Raw genomic sequence first — 21,015 nt, forward strand, 5'->3', positions numbered from 1 at the left:
CCAGATGCCACCTGAAGCTCTTATTATTTTATGGCAAAGATCAAAGAATTTTTAAGCAACTTCTTTATGTACCAGCCATGTGACAGTGAAACATGTTAACATCTATAGTTTTACCTCTTTCTAGTACGAGATAACAAGTGCAATGGGCAACAATATTCAAATGCTTGGTGATGAAAGCAATAAACCCTGTCAAAGTCTCTTGCCTTATAAAAATCAAAGCACATATCAAGAAAAGTGCAATGATAAACATCTCATTTGTGTTTATGAATTTTAATACTGTATTTACATTCTACTAAAATACTTTGGTGTTGAACAAGGTCCAGCAGGAGCATTTCCTTCAAAGAATTAAGAATTAGTTATCCACTTTCCACTATTAAAATTCTAGTCTCTTTTTGTAGGGTGCCTTTTTACATAACCCAAGCTCAACCACTAGTGAATGGATTAACTGGTGACGACAATAACTGGCTCCTCACATCAAATGCAAAAGAGACGCAGTTAATACAACATCCTAACCCCTCAAGTACCAGATATTTACTTACATTACTTAAAGCTATGTTGTCTTCAAACTCATCACAGTGACTCAGGAGGCTGAGGCAGGAGGATCACAAGTTCAAGGTGGCCTCAACAACTCAGTGAGGCACTGTATCAAAATTTTAAAAAGCTGAGACGTCGTGGCTCATTAGTTAAGTGTCCCTTCAGTTCCTAGTACGAAACACACACACACACACACACACACACACACACACACACACACAATGAGTACAGAAAGTAGGACAAAGAAATGTTGGATTTTAAATGAGATACTAACAGAATCAGACTTGAACCTAACTCAGAGCCTATGGCTAGCCCAGAAGCCACATGCTTAATGCAGAGGAAATAACACAAGATGGAACCAAGATACCAAACTTTCAAGTTGCTTATTTAAAAAAAAAATTCACAATGTTTAAGGATTAGATTAATTCTAGATAGGGAAGAGAGGTGGGAGGGAAAAGGAGGGGGAAGGGGATTAGCAAGGATGGTGGAATGTGATGGTCATCATTATACAAAGTACATGTATGAAAACTTGAATTGGGTGTCAACATACCTTATATACAGAGATATGAAAAATTGTGGTATATATGTGTATTATTATTGCTGTATGTATATAGGTGACTGTATGGCCAATGTGATTCTGCAACCTGTACAATCAGAAAAATAAATTATACCCCATAAAAAAAGAATTGTAATGCAAAAAAAGAGCACATGTATAATGGCATTAAGAAAAGACTTCCATAAACCAAATTCAGTCTTAACTCCTGCTTTAAAGCCTAGAGGTTAGTAGATATATGATCACCTTCACACTTGCTTCACAGCCAGACACAATCATGGCAGAAAAAAAAAGTATGACTTATTCTCTTCTTTGTCCTGGGGAATCTTTTTTTAATTTAACCTTCCCACCAGGTTTTTAATGGGTGTTATTTATAGGAAGAGAGAAGGTCAAAGAACAACAAACATTGGTCTCATCTCACAGTTACCCACAAAAGTCCACAAGTTTGTTACTTTTTCCCTCAAACTCTGCATTGCAAAAGACTGTTGTAATTTCAACCCAAACAAAATAATATATTTTAATAATATATGCATCAACAATAAATTTGTTGCTTTTCTTAGGGTTTCTGAAGGATCAAAAATAACTCTCATGCTCCATTAGAAGGATTAAACACAGGCTCTGGAGTCAGTACAATCATAGCATGAATCTCATTTCAGTTACAGATCTAGATATGTTCTTACCCTCTCTCCATGTCTCAGTTTCTTTTCTATAAACAGCCCTTCAGGATTGTTGGGCTAAATGAGTAAAAACTTGATAAACCTGACACTTAGAAGATCCTCTTCAAAGGTAAGCCACCATAATGACTATTCTGAAGCCAAGAGGTTCCTAGAGGTCTCATCATAGATAAAGAAGACACCAATGCAGTGGTTTTTAAAAACTAAGAAAATGTTCCCCAATGAGACCACATTAAAATACCCTTCTATTGGTTTACTGTGAAAGAATGAGCTTCAGAGAGTAATATCTTAACAATCAGCAGTCCCTTGCAGATGAGCTTTCACATCAGAGAAACGGGGTCAGTTGTGCCACAACCTTGACAGGTATCTTATGCTGACAATGAGTGCTCATCCTTCTTTTGTAGTTTTCACTGTCTTCTTCATCACACCATTATGGAAACAAGTTTTCAAAGGGTTATACTGCACCTTAAACCACTTGTATTGCTTTATGCCTTCATGTGGAAGAACTGTGAGCATCAGTGACTAGCCATAGCATGCGCACCTTCTACTCTCAAATTTCACACCTGCAGCCATACCACCAGGCCTAAATCATTATTACTGTTTCATTTCTCAAGACCGATATAAGCCACCAGGTTGAAGGAATTGGCATGTTTGGGTTTAAATGATAGTTAACCTCTAGTATGTTGAACAGTTCCCATGCACCACACTTCACATGCATTAATTCTCACAAAACCTCTAAGGTAGATATTATTACATGACACAGAAAGTTATGTCACCTGACCAAGGCCACATGAAAAGAAAGTGGCAAGGCTCAGATTCAATGACATCCAGCTTAGTCCCAAGCCAGAGTCCTTCCCTAGTGCACACAGTACCTCTAAAGTGTGACGTGATTGGTAGGAAGTGCCTGATTTACCTTACCTCATATGAATATATTAATATCATAGTCTGTTACAAAACCTGAATGAACTCTAGTATAACAGCTAATATAGAATTACCTATAGAAGATAACTGTTAAATGCATATTTGTGCATGTGGGAATGTGGAATTTCAACACACATACCCATATACTATGTACACAAAAACACACTTTTGACTAATACAGCAAAATGGAAAAATGCAGGTCTATGTGCATCTGACTCTAAGAAACAAGATTAGAAAGTGGTTTTGCTATGTGCTGGGAGCCATCAGCCAAGTAGGTATGACAAATTCCTTGCCAGCTTACTCCCATGCTGTCTAGTGGAAGGACTTCTGAAAGGTGACCTTGCTCAAGGACCAGGGCAGGATCCGTGTTTAGGGTGTTCCCCCTTTAGAATAGGGCAGTTTAGCATAATAGGAGAGTAGGGTGTTTCCCCTTTAGAATAGGGCAGTTTAGCATAATAGGAGAGTAGGGTGTTTCCCCTTTAGAATAGGGCAGTTTAGTATAATAGGAGATTAGGGTGTTCCTCTTTTGGAATAGGGCGTATCCTGCTGCTGAGTTCCTCTTGAGTGCTTAGGGTCAAACAGTATATTTTTGGGAGACAGAAGCCCATGCGGAGTGGATTTGGGAGAGAGTGGATTAGGGCAGAGTGTGGATTTGGAAAGAGAACGTGGATTCCCCCAGAACATGTTTGTAGACGGCCGGTGTGAGTTTGGGAATAAAGAATTGCTGTTTGAATCTACAAGCTGTGTGGAGACTCGTGATTTGTGCCCAGCCGAGAGACTGCGGCAGCTATGTTGGATTGTTGTTCATCCATTCTCTGTGGAACACTCTATGATAGCTCATGCTCTGCAGGATGATTATACATCCCAGCCAGTTTGACACAGCCATAGCTTTGTAGTTGGATTTGGCCAATGAAAAGTGGGCAGAAGTGATGTATGACACCTCTGGTTTTAAGAGCCAACATATTGTCTCTGATCTCTCTGCCACAAAACTAGCAATATCTAACCACTTGTCAGTGTGGGGATCAATTGAAGAAGATATGGCAGAATTGCATCCAAATTTTAATAGAAATGTCCTAGTAGTGAAAAAATAAACTTTTATTTTTTTAAGCTTATAACATTTGCAGGTGGTTATTGAAGCATGCCGAAGACTATATTGACTGACAGTCTCAAATATGATAAGGTGCCTTCACCAGAGCTTTAAAGCCTAGAGGTTAGTAGATATATGATCACCTTCACACTTGCTTCACAGCCAGACACAATCATGGCAGAAAAAAAAAGTATGACTTATTCTCTTCTTTGTCCTGGGGAATCTTTTTTTTTTAATTTAACCTTCCCACCAGGTTTTTAATGGGTGTTATTTATAGGAAGAGAGAAGGTCAAAGAACAAAAATCAACCATATTCAAACTTTCACACCTAAAATATTAATTCAAGTATTTAGAACTTCTATTTTCTTTAGAGGGATGATCAAAATTTAAAACTCTATAACATATGGAATTATTTCAAATATCCAAAATGAGTAAGCAATCACTTAAATTTTAACATATGTACAGTGGAAGGAGGCTTTGATTTGGAATTAGAAGACCTGGATATGGATTCTGGTCCTGCTCTGTAGCAACTATATTTTGAGATCCCAGTCCTATCCACACTCCTTTATTTGGAATTGACCTCATCTTCATTCCCCTGCTAAAGCACAGCCATGTTTCTGACAAATGAATTGTTAATCTTTATGCCAAGTAAGTAACTTCCAACAACCAGCCCCCAGTCTGCAAGGCCAAGCACCATATGGTACAAATGTACTTCATTTCCAAGCCTTCAGTGTCTACGAGACTGCATTATAATATCTTTTACTTATGCTAGATTGGACAGCTTTTTTAACTTGCAGTTTAAAAAAATGCATTGATTAAAACATGCGAACTCTAAGTGAATTACTCTCCAAGCTTTAATTTCCTAAGATGCAGAATAGATTAAAATATCATCACTTGGCTGTTGTGAGATTCCAGTAATGTGAACATGGGCAAATATGTGGGAATGATCAATTTTAAAAGAAATTTCAGAGAAGCAATTCCAATCATTCCTGAATTAAATGTTTTTAAGAAATCATTAGTAACTAAATGCTTAGTATTACAACCACACTTCCCATATTAAAACTGTCATATTTTATCAGAATAGAATATTTAAGTTTAACTTACAATATATTAAAACACCGTAAATAATTGAATGATAGTATTTTCATTCCATATCCAAATTTAATTTTTTTAGATAGTGAATTTTAGCTGGTCCATTTCATGTTACACTTTCCTGTTCATTGCAGCTATCCTGTTCTTGTTTAAGAATACATCATCCTTTGAAAGCATCATTTCTTTTGCAGTATATAATGAGTTTCAAGACAGTATCCTGGAATGACTTGTAGGAAAATCTAGAACTGACAGCAACTCACATTTTTTTGGAAAGAAAAGATACTCTGGGTTTATGCATATCTTTTTGGTGCCTAGGAGATTTTTGTTTTCCTTTCTTTCCTTTCACAGTCTAGAAAACAATGTTTACTCAAGAAGCTATTATCCTGGTTACTGACTTAACCTTGTCAATGTGGTGTTTAATAAGTACTCTCCCTATGCAAGAGGCATTTTCTTTGTAGCGAAACATTGGCATTTTCATCCAAAATGACTTAAAGGAACTTAGGGAATATGGCTGGGAAATATATTTCAATATAGTTGATACATTCTAAGTAATTTATAGTACTATTTCTAAAAGTAAGAGGAAACTTAACTGCCTGATAAACTATGAACCTGATTTTAAATGCAAGCCTGTTATTTTATTCCCTGTCACTGTTTTCTGGACCCCAAAGTTGTACTCACTTTTTTGTCTTCATCCATTTTACAATAATCTGAGACCAGGTACTTTGCAAAGTAAAGACATTTGTTTGGCTCATCATTCTGGTAGCTAGAAGATCCAAAAGAATGATACCAGCATCCCCATAAGAGTCCCCTGGCTGTGTCACAACAAGGCAGAGAAGTAGAAAGGGAACCAGTCCCATGCAGAAGGGACCAAGGCATTGGTGGCACTGCTGTAGAATAACCCACTCTCCTAAAAGTAATCCAGTCACAAGAGATTTGATCCGCTCCCACAAACACAGCCATTCATCTCTTCATGAAAGTAGAACGCCCATGACCTAATTATCTTTCAGTGGGACCCACCTGCTACAGTTTCTACCACACCTCAACACTGCCACACTAGGGACCAAGTGCAACCATGGACCTTTGTAGAACAAATCCTATCTAAACTATAGCACCTAAAATGTTGCTTTGTCAAAGGTAGTTTTCAATGAGGATAACATTCTAACTCTCCTATCATCTTTCTGTGAATCAAGTTTGTAGAGTGATGGCTTGCTCCATAATGGTCATTTTTAATAAAATACTTTAATCTTAATATTTTCAAGTCATCTTCCTTCTATGTGCCTGTAAATTGCTTGAGAGTCTGTAAATTGCTAAAACGTCTCCTTTCAAAGGACACTAAATGTAGCAGCAATAGCATATTGAGGTTTAATGAATAAAGTAGCAGACTCCAACTTAAAGAGCTAGATCTAGTTCAATCCCAGCTACACAGCGACGAATAAATAAAAATCACGTATAGCCCTTCTCAGGGATATTCTACTATGTCTTAGTGCTATTTATTCCATGGTATCCTCAGTTTCTTCTTCATGAAAAAATCCTTCTGAGCTCAGCATTTTAACAAGAGACAACTCAAGAGAACTTAGCCTACATGGTGTTGACCGATGGAGGAAAGTAGATGGGATCATTCAGAAGAAACGAGAAAAATCTTTAGACCTCATAGTCCAAAAGCAAATGTATCATAAAGGCAAAACTCAGCACTAAACATGTTAGACGAATTGTTCATCTCTATAAATACCTCAGAAAATAATTCTCCTTGTGAAGAGAGCCGGCAGTTAGCTATACAACTCATTAGAATACTTTTAAACCAAAATAAAATTATTTCATTTTTGAAGCATTCAACATTCTAACACAGTGATTATCAAAAATCAGTCCATGGATCAGATCATAGGTGGTCTGTGGTCACACACCAGGTTCATATTTCATGTATGCTGATGAGTATATTAAGTAATTGATTAGGGCTGCGGCTGATGAAGTATTAAGATAAAATATTGTCCTTAACACCATTCTAATAGCAAACTTCATTTCTCCCATCTTTGTCTTGTATCAATTATAAACATAGAAATATGAAACATCTGGGTTTTTTATCTGACTGCTACATATTCAAAATATTAAGTTAAAAAAATAATATTAAGTGTCCTTCAGTGGAAAGTTAATCTGTCTTAGGAGAGAGTGAATTAATGAAGATTTGATCCTTCTGGCCAGTGGGGAGACTCATTTTCTTGACAGATCCACTGCAAATTCTATAGCAGCAAAGACATTACATGGAGGGCAGAGGTAAGGTAATAAAACAGCAGTTATTGAAGATCAGTATCTAAACTTGAGCAACATCAGGAAAAGAGACTACTCTGCAGTCCGAGTTCTAACAAAGATACAACATGCTAGAGCAGCTTGTTCAATAGAACTTCCCTTTGTGAAAAGGTTGTGTTTTGTTCCATCCAACAGGCACTCATCTGTCCCACATAGCTGAGGAATTTAAACGTGGCTAGTATGACCGAGAATATAAAAGTATAGTTTTATTTCATTTTATTTAACTCAAATAATCACATGGGGCTAGAGGTTACCGTATTGCAAAGTGAAAGTTTAGGAACCTCATCCTAGAACAAGGGAGAGCATGACACATGGAAGATAGTAAGCACAAAGCAGGCAGATCAGATGAACCTACAGGAGGCTGGGGCCACCAAAGTCTTACAGGAAGCTGATTCTGAATCAATCACATTGTATTTTCATTTTAATCTTCTCAGAATGTTTGCACATTTGAGCCAAAGTATGTAACATACATCCTTACTACTTTAAACCAAGTGTAGGTTCAATGATTTCAGCCATTTTTATGAAAGAAAAGAGAAAATACCACATTACATCCATCGTATATCATGGGTTGTGATTAAATATTGGCCCTATTCTTTTCAATAATAAAGCAACTTTAGGTTTTGTTAAGGAAAGCCACCCAACCCAGAAGGAAATTACCATTCACATTCTCTGCCCTAAGGTAAGATAAGCAACAACTGCACACTCTTTTTCAGGTGGTAACTGTGCAATGTTTGCTCCTGCTTGAGGGGAACACATTGCCTTCATTAATTTTAATACTTATGACATGCATATATGTTAAATTCATACAAACTGAGAATCATTTTTTACCACATAAAGTGCCTTAGCTGCAAAGATATCTTCATGGTATTTTAAATGGTAGATCTGAGAACTAGTTAAATGCCTTATAATATTTAATAAAAGGCAATAATTCAGGACAAGGGGGATTCTTAATACTATTACCATGGATGAATCTGTACTTAAGTTCAGAAATCTAGATGTGTAATTAGGAGAGGAAATATATATTGGAGGGAGATTAGAATTTTAAAGATGAGAACTCATGAAGTAATCATTATCTTACAGTTTTCTATACTTGCAGTAAAAAAATTAACACAAAGACCAACCTTTAAAGCAGCTATTAATGATAAATTACTAGCTTTCATAATGAATGATACATAGAAATCAAAAAGAATTATTCACTTTAGGTCTAGAGTACCTAATGGTGTTTCAACTTCGACTATTGGAGTGTAATACAATTTTAACTTGATTTTATGTTGAAACTGCAAGATCTTAGCACCTCTCAATAATAAATTTAGAGTTTCATGTGTAGTGTTTAAAATGCTGCACACTAACCATCAAAAATGAAGCATTATTTCCAGGAAAGCAAAAAATCCAAGTCTTGGTTCTTCTGCCACTGAATGTTTTCTGAGTTCTTAGGTAGAAAAAGAATGACAAATATTGGAAGATCCCAGAATATAGCACAGCTTTTACCACTCACATCTGAGCACTCAAATGAAAATGTACAGGCCATATTCATGCCAGAGACTTTGTTTCTACGTGAACTTCTTAAATTCCATTTTTAAGTATAGGAAGATTAGAAAAATGTGTACCTGATGAAACATATGAATTATTTGAAACTTTAGTGCAAAGTTAACATTTTTCCCAAATTGGAGTTTCATTGTACTGCTAAGCTTATTTTGTTCCAGCCTTAATATGATTACTGTTCCTTCTTTGCATTTCTATATGTACCAGTCCTCTGAACCATTAAGAATCTACATAATAACATGGACTATAATAACAATAGCAGCAATTCTCTTCTAAAGCACCTACCACATTCAAAGCACAATGTTAGGTAATTCATGTATATTTTCTCTGCTTCCTAGAACAATCCAGTATAGGTAAGTATCAATATCCCATTTTACAGGCAATGAAATTGCAGGCCTACGGAGACTGAATAGCCTTCCAAGGTCATCATCTAGTAACAAGAAGAGATGGAAATCAAATCAAAGTTAGCTTACAGCCCTCTACCACAGACCAAGGAATCAAACGAGTTGTAATACAGACATAATCAAAGGAATGAGGGAAAAGCTGCCCTGGGAAGACATTCTCTCTTCTCTGTGCCACCCTCATCCTCATGCTAATATCTCTGTCAGCAGCATTCTCCACAGCATCTCTCTGGCATGACAGTCACAGACATTAGCCAACACTGGTATTAATACCAGGATGTCTGTTAGCAAAAGAAACAATGTGCAGCATAGTGCAACCTTGTGTAAGACACACACAAGATGTAGTTAAATCAAATTATATGAGATCCAATTTTTGAAAAGGATGCTTCAAGGATGATGATGATGATGATGATGATGATGATTATTATTATTATTTTGGTAATTAGGTAAACAGTATATAGCCTAAAGACTTCTTGGAAATACATTTTTATCAAAATAATCTATGCAAGGTGTAAACTCAGTATTTTGCTCTTTATAAGTTGATATGTTTGAAATAGAATATATAAATGTCAATGCTACAAGTGAACATGTAGTGCACTTTTCTCCCACAGAGGTTTAATTAGTTTTCACAGGAAAACCAATGGGAATACAAGGACCCAGTCATTCCAAGAAGCCACTGTGGTACTTAGGCACCACTACTGTTCATGGTTCCAAGAGACTATTAGTCCTAGGTGATCACAACCATTCACCCTCACTACCAGTTCTGGTTTCTTTCCCTGAATATTTTGTATTTTAAAAGTGTTTCCTTGGGTATCTTTTATACCCCATTTTATTAAGTGTCATTTTTTAGTTATCTAGACAAATTAGTAGAGTTCTGAACTCAAGAATTATAGGAACATTATCACTGGAGGCCTTGGAACCAAAATCCAATCCCACAAAATAAAAAACTTGAGAAACTGAACTTAAAAGCTAAAAATCTTCGGCATTCAAATAATTTCAATCATAAAATGAAAAGATAAACAACACACTGTAATTATCCTTGACAAAATATTTATATCTGAAATATGCAAAAAACCCTAATACAAACCAATTTTAAAATGAACATTCTAATAAATAATTTTATCAAATAAGTCATAACAATAGTTAATAAGCATGTGAAATCAGTATTCATTGTGAACATAAATTAAAGCCACAATGAGATAACACTACACACGTACCAGAACAGCTGAGAGAGACAACATCAAATGTTGGTAAGGATGTGCAGAAGCTGGATTACCCAGGCATGTCTGATGAGAATTGGTAGGGTCATTGTGGAAAATGGATAGTCAGTTTCTTACAAATTAAATATAAACATGCCACGTGACCCAGCAATTACACACCTAGGAATCTTGTTTTTGTCTTAAGAGAAATGGAAACATAGTCGCAGAAACTGTCACAAAAGCATTGTTCAAGGTAGCCTGAAAATAGAAACCACTGAAGTGTCTGCTCACAGGTGAATATGGTAAGACATAACAATGGAACACTATTCATCAGTAAAAATAATTAATAAGAGGTAGTAAAACATGGATGAACCTCTAACACATGCTCAGTGAAAGAATCCAGACATAAAAGACTTTCTTCTTCTTCTTGCTGGGGAGTGAGCACAGGGCCTTGCACCTGCTAGGAAAGGACTCTACCAATTAAGCTATATCCCCAGCCCACACAAAGACTGCATTTCATGTGATTATGTTGCATAAAATATCTAGGAAATACAAATTTATAAGAACAGAAAATAGCAGTGATTGGCTGGATTGAGATTGACAGCAAAATACTGGTAGGGATTTGGGACTAGGTGAAAATTTTCTAAAATCTTATTGTAGTGATCATGGCACACTATAGATTAATTAGAAATCATTGAATTTTATGTTGCAATGGGTAAAATTTAGAGTATGTTTGAATATACTTAAAGCAATATTGTATTAACATTTTAATTTATGTGGCTATATTTCTTATGTTCCACCTGGAAGAGAATGCTTATATCCAAAAAGTACAAAGCCTATTAAAAGTGACATCACTGTACCAACCACCCAGGAATAAACCTTGATATGCTTTATAATTTTCCAACTATTTTCATATGTTTTGTAGCTCATCTGCTTAAGTTCTACAAGGGAAATAGAGCTGTTATCCAATAGTTCATAAGTAGAAGTAGACTGAATAGGGGAATTAACTAAAATATAAATACAATTAAAAGCCAATTTATTAAAATCAGAAAATTTTACTTTATGAAACAAATTTGATGCCTTTCTACTTTTCCAAAGCCAAATGGAATTCACTTTTTCCTATAATTAACAGGCAATTCCAAACAATAGAAAGCAGTTGGAAAGCTTATTCTTTAGATAACATGTGTGATGTCAGTGAGAGTCTTAGATTCTTCCTTCTTGTAGGTAAATCTTAATGGCAGCTGTAAGAACACGATGTACCTTTTATTCCTCTTTAAAAACAGTGGAAAAGTTGTCTTTTCTCCTTCACAGGGTTGTGACAGGCATCACAGCCAAATTATACTCATATCCCATAAATCTGTAACTAAGCTTTCAAAGTTGTAATAAGTCATATGTAAAGCTTCACTGGTTATTGAAAAAGCCCCTCAAAATTGCTGAGAACATTGCTCAGGTTGAACAACAACAGTCAGATAGTGGGTTAGGATCAGACACCAGCTGATAACAGGCATCCCTGATCTCAAGGAACTTATGGCCCTGAGGTGAATGATCTTTTGAATAGAATATGGTCAAAGTGCTTAATACACTTATTGGTCACATCAGAATACATTTTTTTTTCTGGCACAAGTTTCTGTACATGTAAACAGTTTCAGTCCTTCCAAATAAAAGTACTGTACCACAATTTGGTATGATTTAGGTTGTTATTCTCCCTCACAAAAACAAATTTAGAATGCTACAAGACTCTAGATGAGGCAGAAGACACATCAGTTGCCCCCAACAAGTACCCTAATTGGTCACCTGATGACAGCTGCTCTGGTAACAATGAGATCCATCTATAAAATGGAATATCTGCCACTTTGAAAATGACAGTTTAATTTGTATTTAAAACTGGAAGCCCCAATTCAAGGGAAATGCAACAATTCTAGTCCTCAATGGCATCTCTAATGAAAAATCTGTTCCAAGCTCAGATGAGTGAACCAAAGGCATTACCCCAACTGCTCCAATTAAATGAGGATAACTTAATAAAAGCCTTTGCATAGGATCTCAAAAACAACAGCATTTTGTGGATTCATACTTGGGACTGAATCAACTACACAGTCATTTCTTCTAGAAACAGGACACACACCAGTAGAGGTTTCCTTAACATACCCTCAACTCTGCCTTCTTTTCAATTTCTAGAATGTCACAAAATGCCTATACTCTGTAAAAATGCTCCACCCAGACTCAACTGCTTGAATGCTGGTCAATGAGGAACAATTTTTAACTGGTGAGTTGCATTTGTATTTATCAGCCAAATATTAAGAACATCTGCTGGTTAAGCTCAGTGGAAGAGAAATGCTGGTTGGCCATTGCAGAGGGAGTTTGTATCTCTCCTAGAGATCCCTCTGCTGCAGCCCAACATCCTGGTTACTCCTAGTAAGCTTATATGACTAGAAAGTTCTTGGCTTCCTCTCTTTACAAGGTATAGCTTCAAGTAAAATGATCATCACTACAGTACAATGTACTTTATTTCTGTGCTGCCATTAATATGGAACCTGAAAAATCTTTGAAAAATATAGTAATCTCGACATCCATTTCTGAAATGGAGCCATTACTGAGGCAGAATGAAACAACTCCTCAAGAGCTCCATATTTATTCTGCTAACAAAAAATACCACAGGCTGGGCGACGTGAAGGAGGTCCCAAAAAGGTAACTGAAAACCATCGTCTAGTGTTGTGTTTTTCAATTTCTAAAGATTTTATAACCTTTCAAACTGTCTTCTGGCTCCAGAAAGCCCCACTAAGCTTTCCTCTGACTCTAGAATCAAGAACATCTTCTTTCAATCAATGCTGTGCCAGGCACGTAGAATGTGTTGGGCATTTGTGGTGTAAACTGCAAAACAAACGTCAATGAGAGCTGATTTCTATTTAATAGCAACAACACTTGCAAAACTCAAACACATATTTGAGTCTGAGAGTTTGGAAAAGCCTTATTATGGGACTTAGAAGTCAAAAGCATTCATTTTTAGTCCTGCAATCTGATTTGACCTGTGTCACCTCCTCTTTTTTTTTTTTTTTTTTGGAGTCGCTGAAGTACAGAGGTTATCACTGAGTTTTATCTTTTAGTATGGAACACTGAAGATAAAGAATTAAGAGGAGAGCCAGGTAATTCTGATTAAGCACTTGCTTGCAGGGTAATGTAGCAATGTTTGGGGGATTTGGTCACTAGAAAACTAAGAAAATTTGACTTCATTCATCCCCTTATTTTGGACAGCTTATAGATATAATAGTCTCTGCAACTGTCCAGATTGGTCATAACTTCATGACTCCAAAATACTGGGCAAATTATCATAAGAAAGTGATTTCTCCCTGCAGGATCTTGGACCTTCCCAGTCCTATATCACGTCCAAGCCAGTTGAGACTAGGTTACTTATCTGAGCACCTTCCAGTTTTGCTGTGACTTTTACAGCTGTGAAGACTACCTCTCAACCTCATTTCCAGAATTCTCTGTCAAGACAACAGGTTCAGACATTGCTCCAGGGCTAAACTGCTAATACAAGCATTCTAACTATAAAAATTTTCCAGGTATAATTTGGTACATGGCTTCAATTTCCTCAAGTTGCTATATAATCATTAATGTGGTATTGTCTCAAAAGTATACAGGATGTGCATGCTTTCTAGGCCCAAAATAACATCTGTGTTATCATACTCTCTAACAACAGCAGGATGGGGTTTAAAAATTCCCCAGGAGATTTCAGCAGAGTTTAACATTGGTGGGTAGAATGCTTACTGTGTCTTATATTAACACAGTATTTATTGCTGTATTTAAGTGAAGCAATGCTACACCTTGCTTTGTTTCTAGAGCAAGTGGCTCACTTTGAACTAGATTTCAAAGTCACCAAATTTATTGCATAAAATAATTTAATCCAAACAGTATTTTTCTTACAACCACTGTGAGAGAAGTCTGTGCATATTTCTACATAGGTGGTCCATAAATTTCTGAAAACCTTGAGTCCCATTGTAAAGTCTGAATAATCTTAGCAACCAGTAGATCACTGTAAATGTGTGGCAACTTAGCATAAGATTGTATGGTTTGACACTCAATTAGTTTAAAAGGAACATGATTCCTTGAGATCATTCATAAAGAAGAGTCATGTCATCAAGAAAATTTAGGAAACACTGCAGACTCTTACTCTGTATTTACAGAGCACAGCAGCATATTCAAGACTCTGAGAAGTCTTGCAGTGAAGTACCCCGTTTGATTATTTAACTCAGCATATTGCATATTCAGTAGCCAAAGAAACTGTTGATCACCGGATACTTTCCTCATGTGGTTACAGTCTGTGTTAGTGTGCACCTAAAGTACATTTTTCCTCTTAACCTTACTGCTGCTTGAATCCATGAGATTTCCACATATTCTTTAAACAACTGAATAGATTAGTAACAACAGAGTTCATCCAGGGGTCTGTTGGCAAATACCTGGCACATTTGTCTCCCGTGACTTGACTTCTTGCCCACTGTGGGGGAAGGACCATGTGATCCTCACTGCTGCCTTCCCAGTGGTAGTACCAGGAAAACTTTGCTAAGTCAATGAATAAATTCTCTCCACATTTCCAGCATTGGGATGTTATGTGTTGAACAGCTTTCCCAAAAATCTTGACTTGAGGTCTTAACTGCTAGTACCTTGGAATGTGATCTTTTTCTCAAGTCGTTAAAAAAATACAGTCACTAGGGTATATAGTAATCCAGTATGATCAGGGAGAACAGACTGGCCAACACTCTTATTGCAGAATTCAGGCCTGCAGAACTGTGACATGGTAAGCTTCTATTGTTTTAAGCCACCAAGTTTTTGCCACCAGGTTACAGTAGTCCTTGTGTATATGGATAGCCTATCTGCATTTAATTTGGTTTTTTTTTTATGGTGGCTTAATAAAATGAACTGGATTAGCAAACTATTTCCTTCTATTGCATCTTTCATAATAAGCTCATTTATGTATTGCTTTACAAGTTAAATCTGTGGTTTCATTCAGCAAATCCATCTTTTGGAGGAAATCTAGACTCAAGCAAAATGATAATCAAAGACATACTGTGTATGAGCACTACCTAAATGGAAGAGCTCTACAGAGATGATGTCACAGCACTGTGAATATACAATTTTTGATACACTTCACATCTGGAAAATTTATGTACTTGAATTATTTTCCTTCCCATTATCTTCTAGTGGACACTAAAACATAACCATGCAGAATACTGGTATACCTGTCTTTCTGAAGTTCTTTGTCAAGATCAGCTCAATTTGAACCAAGTAGATTTGGTATTGGGAGCAAAACAATTATATGTTTGCAACTTAAATTGTCCATATTTTTAAAGATTACCTCACATGAATTATGTTCTTTTTACTGTCTTAAAATATGCAGTGAAATTCCTTACAGGAGGAACTGAGAGCTATTTGCTATACAATGAATTTACTGTAGCTATTCTAAGAAGTAGACTAAGAAAAAGTACTTCTTGAATCTGCTACTTTTTCATGTATACAGGCTTGTTCTACAAGGACCACATTTGTCATGCTTATCTTACCTCAGAAATGGGGATCTCAAATCTTGGGAAGACCTCAGTAACAAGGGGTCTTGCTGGTTATAGCTACTTAGAGTTCATAACCATAGTGGCCAGAAAGAAGCCAGAGGCTATTGATAAGGCACATATGTGTTTGAAAAATTTGAAGGGCAATTTTCTCTCCTACTCTCAAAGACATATTGTACACATATTTAATGTACACATTGATATTCATGTTCACAGACAATTTTTTTCCTCCTAGTAATTCAATAAAACAAGTTTTTAATTAATACCAATATCCAAACATGTTTAAACTATCATATCTAATACATAATAATACTTATTGTGTGCAGGTACTGCAAACACACGTAGCATCTCATTATGACACAATGTCTCATTAAAAATCTAATAACCTATGTAATTCTTGTTGAATGTCACAGAAGTTTTTCTGTGGTAGTAAGAGAATAAAAATTAAGTAAACAGGCTGGGATTGTGGCTCAATGGTAGAACGCTAGCCTTCCATGTACAGTGCTCTGGGTTCGATCCTCAGCACCACGTAAAAATAAATAAACGAACTAGAGGATATTGTGTCTAACTACAACTAAAAAAATAAATAAATATTTTTTAAAAATTAAGTAAACATAACCAAAGGGGGAGGGTGACACAGAGACCTAGGAATACTTCTGTGCGGTGTAACCTGATAAATCAAGCGTTTATCAACAAGAAACAACACTAAAGTGTTAGTGTTAATGGCTCTTTGGTTAAGACTGTCTTAATATTTACAGTGTATCTTTATACTAAACGACTAGAGGAGGGTCTTTGTTCTAGAGTATGTTCCAAGAATAATATGCACTTAGGGTCCACATTTGGATTGATATTTACATATCAAAGAACTCCCTTCTTCTCAAGGGGCTGATCAGTATAAACCCATAGGCACTATTTAACCCTGTTATGATAGCAACTTCTTACTCTGGCAGTATTGGAAAGTCATCCACTTTTGTTGCAGACAGCTAATTCCTGATGCACTATGGCAGACATAACCTGTGTGTACTAAAAACACTGCACAATGAAGAATACAATCCCAATACCCTAGGTTCAATATCTCAGTATCACTTAGCTTCAAAGTGATGGGTATTTACAACTTAGCTCTGAAAAGTCATCCAGTCCCCAGCATTGCAATGACCTTATAACCTTAGGCTTAAAAACCAGATTTTGAAATAATTTGCTTTGTTTAAAAGCCAAGAAAGCCAAATCTACTTCTCTAACATCACTGCATTTGAAAAATAATAGGAAATGCCAAGACACTTTACATTTCATGCTGCTATTGACTCTTCAGGATATTACCACTTCAGACAAAATGAGGAATGTCTGAGAATAGAGAAATCCTAGCCATCTTTGATGTTCCATATCAGATAGGGAAATGCTACAGACTGTCTCCTCTGCAAACATCAAGTTGCACACCCTGGAATAATGCCAAAGAGAAACAGACATTAATGAGTTATTTTCTATTGTTATTCATTCTGTGGCTGTGCCTTATAATTATGCAAACTACTGAAGGGACAATTTAAAATCTAATCAGGATTAGGAAAAATCCTTACATTATCGCATTTTTTTATAAGCCCCTTTGTTTTAGTATCTACTTAGCTATGCTCTTTGGAATATGTCCCTCCTATAATAAATCAATTTGAATCTATTTTGTCTTCCATGTTTCTTTACACAATGCAAATAAGATGAGCTAAAAACTGACCCCCCCAAAAGATTACGTCAGACCTAATTAATTTATATTAAATTGGTAGGTGGGGAGAAACTGATCCCATTTGACTTTTCTAAGTCTGCATTTTTCATATGCACTTTAATCATCTGAATCCTTACAAAATACCAAATTACACTGTAATAAAAATGCTCGATTCCAACATAGAATATTAGATTGTTTCACTTAAAAAAAAGTGCCAGAAAAATCACTTCTAGACCAAATTTGACACACTGAATCAAATTCAACCTAGTGTACAGACTTTTGAATTGATTTTGTAGTATGTGGCCTGGCAAAATTCCAAAATTATTATCCTAAAAGAAAGTAATTTTGAACGCCTTCTTTAAAACTGGTTTTTCCATCCAAGTATTAGAATATTTAGCTACAAGGCAATACATTCCCCATCATAAATATTGATATAAATGCTTTGGAAAAGCAACTGTTGCTCATAATAAAAATTTCAGATTTCATAAAAAGGTTAAAAAAATGGAAGTTCTTTTCTCTTCTAAATCCCATTGCTATTTCAGGGGTGACCCACTTAATGAGATACTGCATGTGCTTTTATACATTTTACAAAGATGAGCATACTGCATTTTTTTTCTACATAATACATCTTGGACATCTTCCCAATGATATCTATGCCATTCAAAAGTGCATATTTCACTGTATAGATTCTCCATAATTTAATCAATTCCTAATTTATGAGCATTTCAGTCGTCTGCACTTTGGGATTTTACAAAACAATGTCAACATGAGAACCCTTGTTCAGACATCTCAGGAATTTACCTTTGGCTACAGAAGTACATGAACAGCAAAAGCACCAAGCCAAGATTGCCAGAGTGCCTTCCATAAATCAGATCCTGGTTCTTGCTATAACCATCACCAGTAGGTGAAATTCCCATTTCCAGACCTTCACCTCTCAGGAAAAATGGTGGATAACTAGTCTCTGTTGGGCCCACTTCATGTAAACATTTCAAATCATGCTTCACTTATTCCTCTCAACATGATCCTATAATCCGCCTAGCATCTTCATTTTAACAGATAAAGAAACAAGTTTAGAAAAGGTGAAATAGAGTAATAGCAGGTTAAAACCTAGGCTTCCCCTTCCCACATTCCTTCTTTCCCAGATCACTAGTTCTTGCATGAGAGAACATACTGTGGGTTCTTGTCCCACCAGCCATTATGGGAGGCTTCACTGAACTTTAACCCAAGCAGCAGATAAATTCTGAAACTGATGTTTCTCAGCTCTGTTTAGAAGGTATCAATGTTTTGTTTTTGTTAGCCTTGAAAATAGGAGGAGAGGCAGTAAGGGATGTATGAAGAAACAGAAAATAAAATATGGCTTTTTATTGTCTTGATTCTTTCATAAAACAAATCACCGCATTTGGGAGGCAATGAGCTCTAAGCACCTGCCTGTGGCATGTGCTCAAGAGCTTCACAGTCACAGCCCTCTGCAACCCATGTTGAGGAAACCTGTGGGTGTGGCATCATCTTGGCATTCCGGGGTCGTTTTGCTGTCCAAGAATCAAGGACATCTGGATGTCCTAGATGCCAGAAGTCAACAGGATTGTAAATCAAATCAACCCCAAATTACATAAGTGCTACAACTTGTAATTTGTAAATTTGGCCAATTATTTTCAATCTCTCAAACCTCTCACCAAATCAGAAAAATTTAAAAATTGCTGAGAAGTGTCCATTCAGCTCCTTGGCATTTATTGATTGGGTTGTTTGTTTTTATGGTGTTAAATTTTTTAAGTTCTTTATATATTCTGGATATTAGTACTCTTACGTGTGTGTCTCAAAAATTTGCTCTCAAAAATATAGGCTCTCTCTTCACCTCATTATTTCCTTAGCTGAGAAGAAGCTTTTTAGTTTGAATCCATACCATTATTAATTCTTGATTTTATTTATTGCCCTTTAGAAGTCTTGTTAAGGAAGCCAGGGCCTAATCTGACATGATGAAGATTTGGACTTACTTTTTCCTCTATTAGGTGCAGGATCTCTGGACTAATTCCTAGGTCCTTGATCCACTTTGAGTTGGATTTTGTGCATGGTGAGAGATAGAGATTTAATTTAATTTTGCTGCATATAGATTTCCAGTTTTCCCAGCACCATTTGTATGTTTTGGGCACCTTTGTCTAGTATGAGATAACTTTTATGTGGGTTTCTGTCTGTCTTCTATTCTGTACTATGTGTTCTGCAAATAAAAACTACTTTAAGATTTTATCTCACTCCAGTCAGAATGGCAGTTATCAAGAATACAAGTAACAATAAGTATTTCTGAAGACATGGGGAAAAGGGTACACTCATACATTGCCAGTGAGACTGCAAATTGGTGCAACCACTCTGGAAGGCAATATGGAGATTCCTTAGAAAACTTTGAATGGAACCACCATTTGACCCAGCTGTCCTACTCTTTGGTTTATACCCAAAGGATTTAAAAAAGCATACTGTAGGGACACAGTCATATCAATGTTTATAACAGCTCAATTCACAATAGCTCAACTGTGGAAGCAACTAGATACCCTTCAACAGATGAATGAATAAAGAAACTCTGGTATATATAAACAATGGTCACATGTGGCCAGCGGCTATTATATTGAACAACTCTGAACATAAGTTATCATCTGGCACAAAGTAGATGCATAGCAAATATGTACAGAGTAGAACTAGCAAAAGAAAAGCATCTGTTGATGACCAGCTATGTTCCAGCTACATTACTTCCTTAAAACTTGTGGATATTTGGGTAGAACAACATTTAAAACCAGTTCTCTGAGTCCTTGGTCCATATTTTTTTGACCTCTTGATTAATCTTTGTGAATCTTTTTAAGAACTTCAGATTAAAAAAAAACTAACTCCTTAAAAATACTCTCATATGTATTCATGTATCTATCTCACTTTTTCTGGAAAGTGTTCAACCCTAAGTTGATAAATAAAACCAAGTGTCTGTTGTTTGTTTGTCCTTCCAGTAATTACCTGATCACTTATTTCTTTTTCACCTGATTTAATTGTAACTTAAATCCACTTTAAGGAAATTGCTCAAAAATTTATTAGAACATTTTAGAAATTGTTTTTTCTGTGTAATTACTTTTTCCTTTTTTAATTAATTAATTCATTCTAATTAGGTATATATGATAGCAGAATGCATTTTGATTCATTGTACACAATTGCAGCACAACTTTTTTTCGGGTTAGACACACCATATGTGCAGTCATACATATACCTTGGGTAATGATGATGGAATGTTGAAAACAAAAAACAGTTTTTATTTGCATTTCTCTTGGTGATTCTGAGGTAGCTTGGTCTTTAGGCCTCACTTTGAGTAAATAAGGCTCTAGACAAATTCTTGCAGTTCTGAGGGTCTGTTTTCAGCCCATGAGGAGAGAAGAACAGAAATTGAGGAAACAGTAAACATTTAGACTCCAAGATAGCAA

The sequence above is a fragment of the Callospermophilus lateralis genome, unplaced genomic scaffold (genome assembly GCF_048772815.1).
Source record: "Callospermophilus lateralis isolate mCalLat2 unplaced genomic scaffold, mCalLat2.hap1 Scaffold_44, whole genome shotgun sequence".
Lineage (NCBI taxonomy): Eukaryota > Metazoa > Chordata > Mammalia > Rodentia > Sciuridae > Callospermophilus > Callospermophilus lateralis.